Below are 9,236 nucleotides of genomic sequence, written 5' to 3'. Positions count from 1 at the left end.
CTCTAGATATCTCACAGCTCGTCGATAAAGGGACAAGCCACTCCCAAACTGACGCCCGGGCAAGTGAGTGAGCGAGCGAGTTACGTTTTACTCCGCACTCAGCAATATTCCAGCAATATGGCGGCAGTCTGTAAATAATCGAGTCTAGACCAGACAATCCAGTGATGAACAGCATGAGCATCGATCTGCGCAATTGGGAACCGATGACATGTGTCAACCCAGTCAGCGAGCCTGACCACCCGATCCCGTTAGTCGCCTCTTACGACAAGCATGGGTTACTGAAGATCAATATTCTAACCCGGACCTTCACGGGTCCGAACAGTTAAATTCTCAATCATAAATTAGAAAATAATGAAATCAAAATGACTTAATCATTGCACTCTGTTTAACTGATTCTGACGTATGATGCACCTGCTTCCATTAAGTACTACCCGTGAAGATCCGGGTTAGAATTGAAGGCCAAAAGAATAATCTACAAGCTCAACACATTGTTTTGTGAAAAACGTAAGGTTTGATTGAACGCACGTTAAAATAGTCGGGCTGGAAATATAAGTTACTAATAACATAAAAAACAATATAAGGTCGCAAAAATCTAGATTTTTTTCTTTAAACATTATTGTCCACACATTGATTCGAACCCCTGTGCTATCAGGCACACGTGTTGTACCATACTAACTAGTGAGTGAGTGAGTGAGTTTAGTTTAGTTTTACACCGCGTTTAGCATTATTCCAGCAATATCACGGCGGGGAACACCAGAAATGGGCTTCACACATTGTACCCATGTAGGGTCTCGAATCCGGGTTTTCGGCGTGACGAGCGAACGCTTTGACCACTAGGCTACCCCGCCGCCCCTACAATGCCGACTAAAAAACGGCGGTATTCCACCATACTTCGTAAGGATTCTTCGATTTCATAACTTGGGGAACATAGCACTGACGATATGATTGTGTCCAGACAGCTCGCTCTTGCTCTGTTGGCCTAGTCGTCTCAATATGCAAAGCGGAGTTACGTCCCCTGATAAGCGAGAAACCTATGGCCCCGGGTTGACATAAATAATGTTTATGGATTTGTCAGCACCATAGCCGTGCTCGTAGGTCTCACCATCATCACATTGGGCAAATCCGTAATATTGAGCCGTATGCACCCATTTTCTAACATTTACATAAAATACATTAGGTATAAACATGTTGAAGAAGCGTAAGTTGTTGGGCGTAAGTTTCTCAAACGATTCAGCTACATATCATCTCCATCTCGAAGCGGAAATATCTAAAAGGGAAACACACACATAACGCCAATATTCCTGCGCAGTTACTTTATACTGGGTGCAGAAGTCATAGCCCTTAGAGTGTCCCCCCATTTGTCACACAGTCCAACACACAGAATTACATGGTTGAGGGAACACAAAGCAAGTGCTGTTACCCATTATAATGGACTAGTCCAACTGATAGTCCTGTTGTCACTTAAGAATACGGTAAAATGCATAGTGGGGCATAGGTATATTTTATTTACATATTTACACAATAAAGTACATATTTTAAAGGGCAATAAAGCAATAAAATTAAAAGCACTGAAGGTCAAAGCTATTTAGTTATTACTTTATTAAATATTGTATTTAGCAGCACTAAAAGTCAACACATGATTATATACATTAATATTGTCAATTTAAGTCAGCTTCACTGTAACTAGCCTCCCTAGAGCATCCAGGTGTTGGGTCGGAGTCTTCATCCCTCCCTCTAACTGTTCCTGCAACCTGCCCAGTCGGTTGTTTATTTCTCAGTACAGTATCTTCACTGTTGGAGGAGCAGCACCCAAGTCCAACTGGACAATCTTCAGGCGGTCTGCCGTCTCGATTTTCTTCAAAATATCGGGTGTCGGCTTGGTGGGCTGGCATTCAGTCGGCTGTTGAACCCTTCCAAGCAGTTGTTCGTTCTTGGGCCGAAATAGTCTCTCGTACAGACCCTGAAGCAATTATATCCAAGAAAGCCTACGCAAGTCTAGAAAATGTGACAAGTCTAATGAAGAAAGTGTCAGGGCTCCTTTTCGTTCTATATATATTATTTCTTTTACTATGAACTGTTTTTCAGTAAAATATGTCCATTTCAGAGACTAATTGTTAGTCTAGGACCGAAAGTGTCATGATGATCCACATGGACAGTGTCCACCCAGGTCGTCACTATCTTCAGTAACTCATGCTTGTCGTAAGAGGCGACTAACGGGTTCCGGTGGTCAGGCTCGCTGACTGGGTTGACACATGCCATCGGTTCCCAAATGCGTAGATCGATGTTCATGTTGTTGATCCCTGGACTGTCTGGTCCAGACTCTATTATTTACAGACCACCCGCCATATAACTGGAATATTGCTGAGTGCGGCGTAAACCTAAACCAACTCACTCCAAACCTCTTGGACGTAGGCCAAGAGAAGACGTGGCAAGGCAGATCCATTTCTCCACTTAAGGGTCTTCACGGTTACAAACAGAAGGAATCTCTCCGAGTCCAGGGTTCCCGTTCAAATCCCGTCTAACTGAACATTGGTAAGTGTCAGTTGAAATCTGGGAGTAGTGTGACTTTCGTGTCTGTACATGGCGCTGTCAAGGGTCGTGTAGGATGGATGCGTGGCTGCATCGTCTTGACCGTACTTCAGAACTGCACGTCTGAACAGTGCACCTCCAGTGAACACAATTCTTCCAAGTCTTGTTCTTGTTCAAGAGGTGCTGCTGAAAAAGCACCTGCGTTGTTCCTCTCTGTGGTGTGACATACAATACTTACTGCAAACGTACCATAGTTGCAATCTCAGTTGAGAAGCCGCTGAGAAGATTTTTAAAAAAAGACCAATTATACAGACTTATGGTGTACTCAATAGTAAGGGTAAATCATGCAGACTCAGTACTAGTACAAATCATTTTATATTCCAGTAGATCAATTAATAGGATTAGGCCCTTATTATTCAATGTAAACACTGTGTTATGCTAGTCACTTGAGCCTAAAGAACAGCCCAGTGGGTAACCTTCCAAAACTCAGACCGCCATATCTTAGACCGCTTAAAACAACATTTCTGGCTCAGTGCACAACTAATCCTCAAGCTGATATCTGTTTCTAATAATGGATCAGTCCAGTAGAATCAATTAGACAACAATTGGACAAGACGTTATGTTCATTCAGCATATTTATTATATAGGTATACTGGGACTCTCTATTATCACGGCACGCGAAAACATCGGCAAAGCAGAAACACCACGCCCCGCATCGGCCGTTTACATGCAAATTACGTAAAATATATTCATCGCTCTTGAAAAAAGTCATTTATTTCATTGGAATGTTATGTGTAGTCGGAGAAATATTAAAGCATTCATCTTTTCAGTAAGTTCTAGAACATTTTGAAACTAGTATGACCCCTACTGCCCTTACATCTAGCATGAATCAAAACATACTTCATCAAGAGCAATCCTGCGACAACTAAGGTCATTTGCATATTTTACATGCTAAATATATAACAGGAAGTGACGTATTATGCAACTTATGCACACGGCAGCAGCTTGTATGGTACGTTTTAAGCCGGAAAAACAATATTTTGTAACGTTATTGTTACCTTGTATCCAAATGAATAGAAGTTTCTGATGTTTGGGTTAAATACATGATGATATTACTAATGTGAATGAAATTCCTAAATATTTTTAAATGATCAAACTATTTAGATTCGTTACTTGTCTTAGTAAACGTTTCACAGTGTCATCTGCTTGTACCGCGTGCCATAGTAAGAAAATAGCAATACCGCGATAATAGAGAGTTGCTTCAATTTCCGGGTCAAACGAGACAATCGGAATTGCCGCAATGGTATTAAACGAGTTGCGACCATGTGTCACATTACTTGTGACAGAAATGAAGATTAAACATCAGTCAACTGAAAATATATATAAAATGCTAAATGTCAGTAGCCGTTCATAATCCCGATGGCGACAACATTAACTACCGCGATAATAGAGGGTCCCATGATACTATTATTACTGTAGGGGTCAACCTTCTCATCCTCACTCAAGTGTCTGACAAATGGGGTGTCTAACTAATGGGGTGTCATCGCCCCACCGCCCTCAGATACGACAGAGTGAATGTAATGTCGAAAGCTCAGGCATAAATGAACACCAAAACTTTTGTCCCTCCAGCTTTTATTTTGAGAGCATAAAGAGTAAGAACCTGCAATAGACTATAGGTCACGTCCTCGACCAACACTCAGATATTCCAGATTACACACATACACTTCCGACGATAATCCTCTTGAATTTCAGAGATTACCAAAATATTTAAAAAAATATTTTTTACCGCCTCTGTGTATGATCAAGATACTAACTTGTGCGCTCAATATACTAACTTGTGCGCTCAAGATATATTATATTTCATGAGGTCCCTTCAGCGCTTCCGTAGTAATACCTTAATATTGTCGATAATTTAAAATATAATATGTGACCTCTGTGAGTGTGTGTGTGTAAGAGAGAGAGAGAGAGAGAGAGAGAGAGAGAGAGAGAGAGAGAGATTAAGGGGGTGCCACCCATTTTGAGTTTGTTCTGGGTAGGTTAGAGGTTATCAATATGGTACGCAAGTACATGTGTGTGTGGGGGGTCAGCAATTTTGTACTACTGCGTACTAATTTTAAAAATAATTATACTTTTAAGTGAAATTATGGACGGGGGGCTTACTGTGTACATAAATGGGAGGGGGGGGGACATTCACACTGTACATGCTCCTCCATGATATTCAACATCACACCCTCTAATTTGTGAACGGACCCTAAGAACATACAGACAAAAACCATGTGCTTTTCCAGTAACAATACCTTCAGCTCATTTTACAGTAAAACCAAAAATTGTCATGTCATGAAATCGAGTATAAAGGTTATACTGATATGACTTATACAGTAATATGAAACACAAATGCTTATATTATGGTTCCTCCGGGGCGTTGATGGACAGCATCAAGACAGATGTAAATCAGCATTGTCCTAATCTGGAATAAAAAATATATGAAAACGGCACAAAATATCCGCAATGATATAATGGCGCGTCATTCGTTTACATTCGAAACAAGCTTGTGATTTTTGTACTCCACTCCTACCATGCATCCAGAAGCCTGACTGACTATTTAGAAAATCCATCTAGACCACCTTCATTCTTTGGAGTTGTTCTCAGACAGAGTGAATGAGTTTAGTTTTACGTCGTTTTTATACAATATTCCAGCAATATCACGACAGGGAACACCAGAAATGGGCTTCACACATATTGTACCCATGAGAGGAATCGAACCCGGGTCTTGAGCGTGACGAGCGGACGCGTACTACCAGCTATAGTCTACCCCATCGCCCCTCCTCACACAGAGGATGTGTCGGATCGGATCAATTGAAACTGATTCAAAGGAGATTGAACTTTGAAAACTGAACACCGACCCATGTATATTGGGGATGCAAGCATATGGAATTGATAACATTGTGCAACTGTCTTCTGAATACCCTGTCGTTGATCGATCCATTGCTAAAATGTCTCGGAATTTCCATTTTTCACCAGAAAAACACAAGTATCCACAAAGTTTTGATATTATACTGACACTTCTCGTAATTAAACGATAATAATAACTGTATTGTACTCTTGTGCTAAAAATAAGCTCAACACAATAGAACATTAGAAATGCCTGCATGTTATGTGTTGTGGTACTTAGATATGCATACACGGATTTAGTTAATGTAGTAAAGGACAAGGTATGATAAGGGCCCTTATTGGCCCACAAAATTTCATGATATTCAAAGTTCTACAACATGATAATTTTAGCATAAAAAATGCTAAATAAATTGTTGAAATTACCTCCATATGCCTTTTTTATGTTTTAGTGCTGGGTTTTTTCCTCTTTGAAGACCTCAAAGTTTACCTATTTTACAATATCTTCGAAAAACCTACATTTTCATACTTTCAGAGTGATAAAAAAGTGTGAGCAAAAGCATGACCCGTCCCAATTTTTTCACCGCACATGAAGAGAGTAAATTAGAATGCACTCCTAAAAAATTGTGGTGGGTCACGCTTTTGCTCATATCAAAATGTTTAAAAAAGTACATTTTTCTGTTATATGAAATTGCCCCATACAACATCTCAAAAATAAACATTGGCGTAAAGTAATATCTCTGAAAACTATCCGTCACATTTACACAACTATACCAGATTCATTATTTATTTTGAATGTTTTAGAGCACTAAAATGAACTTATCAAGCATGTTTATTAAACAATTCAATATCGTAAGGGACTCTCCAGGCTGATTACTTTGAGGTAAGCAAGGGTAGTTTTTTTGAGACCCTGTTGATCGTCTGCTGGAAAAGTAAGAAGACATGAGAAGATTTTTCAAAATATGATCAGGCAGCATTCTAAAGGTGAGAATCTTTGTAATTATGCTAGAATTTTATCATATTTGTTCTATCATCTGTTTAGCAAACCCCTCTGTGTCAACTGGCACTGTCAAATAACACTGGCATTCCACAGGATGTAACTGTGTATAAACATACACATTTTAACAAAAATAATGTACCTTGATGTTTTCTAGGATATATTAGGCTACATTTAATATTGTTAGAATAAGAACATTGTATCATGGTCTAGCAGATAATGAAAAGCAAGCAGACGTCAAGTGACACATTGTTGCAAGGTGTAATATATAAGCTTAAAATGACAAGAGGTAATAGCAGAATTTGTAGCCTAGTGGTTACAGTGATGACCTATCATTTTTTTTTTTTTTCTGTTATCAGACATGCAGGTTCAAATCCCGATGGGTTTTTTTCTTTTCTCTTTTTCTCTAAAGTTTGGTCAGCCAATTTACAATGTTTAACTGAACTTGTACACATGAAATCCAAATGTTATCAAAAATGTTTTCTTAAGTTTGGTAATGTAAGTTACACTATTCAAACAAACTTGAATTAACATCATGTAAATCTTGTTTAAGCCTAAAGACACTGACTTTTCCACTCTGTCTCGTTGCCTTTGTTCCCACACAATAAAGAACCTGGAGAAGGTAAGCATTGTTTCAAAATGTTAGTATGGTAAATATTTACAAACTGCCCAGAGCTGTTAATTAGTGGTGTACTGATCAAACAAATAATTAGTTTATGGATATTTTGTGGGCTTCCAGTCAATCACCGATAACCAAAACACATAATCAATTAATGCGTTCACTATTTCTTCTTAAAACTATGTTTACAGAATCAATGACTATTGGTTTCAATTGTCATATTGAAACTGAGGACTGATTACCTTTGTTTTCATGTGCTCTAACAGCTGTTTTTATCTTATATCTATAATTGATCAAAAGGTGGCCTCAACAATTGATTATGCTATTGGAGGTCAATTCCCTTCCCTATATAACTATACTATTGACATATTTAGCATTAGAAAAATTAGAAAGCACCAATTTCTTGAACATAATGATAATTCTTTTATGATTTCAAATATTTGTTTTCAGATAAGAGAAATTTGCTTGGTCTGATTTCAGGAGTGTCATTTCATGAAGATGACAACTTAAAACTTGAGGTTGAAGGTAAGCATAATATGTGTGTTAAAAAATAATCAATATTAATTTTTTTTCAATTTTGTAATTTAATGTGACTGAATTTCAGAAATACTGATGCCTTAGTGGTGATTAAATCTGCATAAGCCTTCAAAGCCAGACTACTGACATTTGATAATAAATAATTAATATTACCCTTGAATAGATTTATAATATCAAAGTTTTAAAAACAGAATTCTCTTTTTGATATAAAGTCATCTGTTTTCAGTTGTGAGAAGATCTGGGTATGGCAGACACCAAGACAATATGCCTGTTTCCAGCAACTCTAGTGATACATGGTTGAATGCTGCAGTTTTTGACAGTGATTCAGAAACTGATTCAGAGATTGATGACCATGTGGATGAAGAGTGAAAGTGGATGTTTTATATATCTTTGTAGTGAATGAGTTGTGAATAATTACTTTTTGAAGATTTTTGAATACTGACTTTTAACACTTACTTGCTGTCAAAATCAAGCTGTGCCAAGAATATAATTTCACCCGAAATGGGCCCCCTTTGAGGTCAAGACCTGATTTTTAGTGCAACATGATTGGTTATTGTAACAACATGTTGTGAATGAGATGTTTACTGTATATTTGCAAGAATGTTGTAAATACTGACTTTTAACACTTACATGGTGTTAAAATCAAGCTGTGCCAAGAATGTAATTTCACCTGAAATAGGCCCCTTTGAGGTCAAGACCTGTGACTTTTAGTAGGACATGATTGGTTATCATAAGTACATGTTGTAAAATTTACCTACAGTTTATATTTGCAAAGAAAATTGTGAATAATGAGTTGTTTTGTAATCAATTGGCAAGTATTTGAATTACTGTCCACAATGTATTGCAACCCTAATTGGGCCCCTTGAAGTTAAAACCTTGTGATTGATGTTGACATGTTTCTTCATCATGAATACCTGATGTAAAACTGATACTATTTGTATGTAAATAAACTGATAGTTGTATATAAGTCATTATGGCACCCTGATATTTCAGACTTCTTGTTATTTTTCATGGGAACTGATAAAACCCATTTTTGGCCCCTCTGCATTGAAATTATGGCCTCAGATCATTTAAAAAATAGCTTTTTTATGCAAAGCTATCTTGTCTCTAAACAAATAACATGTGTTCAGCCAATTCTGTTTGTGGGCCAAAAACCACCCTTATCATACCTTGTCCTTTTAAAGGAATTAGCCGGGTAAGTAAACTAAAACTCTTTACTCAGCCCTTGGCCTCGTCTGCGACTTTCTAATATTGAATATTAGTTACATTGTTACGGTTTATTAAGCACTCAAGGGTGACTGGTTCATATAAATAATGAAACACGATAGAAAATGACACGCTGTCTATGTTTATTTTGTTTTGTAAGAGTTTGTTTACTGGTTTCGTCTTTATACATTTCTACCTGTGTCTATTAATGAAAAATATAATTAAGGGGTAGCGGGGGGATACTTGCTGTGAGAAAAGAATAAAAACAATGTGATAGCATGCATCTATGTCAGTTCCCCCATATGTTCGGCGGTAAGACTGCGGCGCAAAACAAGAAACGAACTAAAGTATAAGGATGAACGCCTCATATTCTTTAGAGTAGCCTCCCTTTCTTCTGACGTAGAAACCGCATAACTCAGACATAAACATCTCATTGCGCATCGTCAAGTAGACTATATT

Source organism: Haliotis rubra, unplaced genomic scaffold (assembly GCF_003918875.1).
Source record: "Haliotis rubra isolate DU_JTF1 unplaced genomic scaffold, ASM391887v1 Scf2, whole genome shotgun sequence".
In the NCBI taxonomy this organism is placed as follows: Eukaryota; Metazoa; Mollusca; class Gastropoda; order Lepetellida; family Haliotidae; genus Haliotis; species Haliotis rubra.
The sequence above is the reverse complement of the archived record's forward strand: the minus strand, read 5'-3'. Positions refer to the sequence as shown.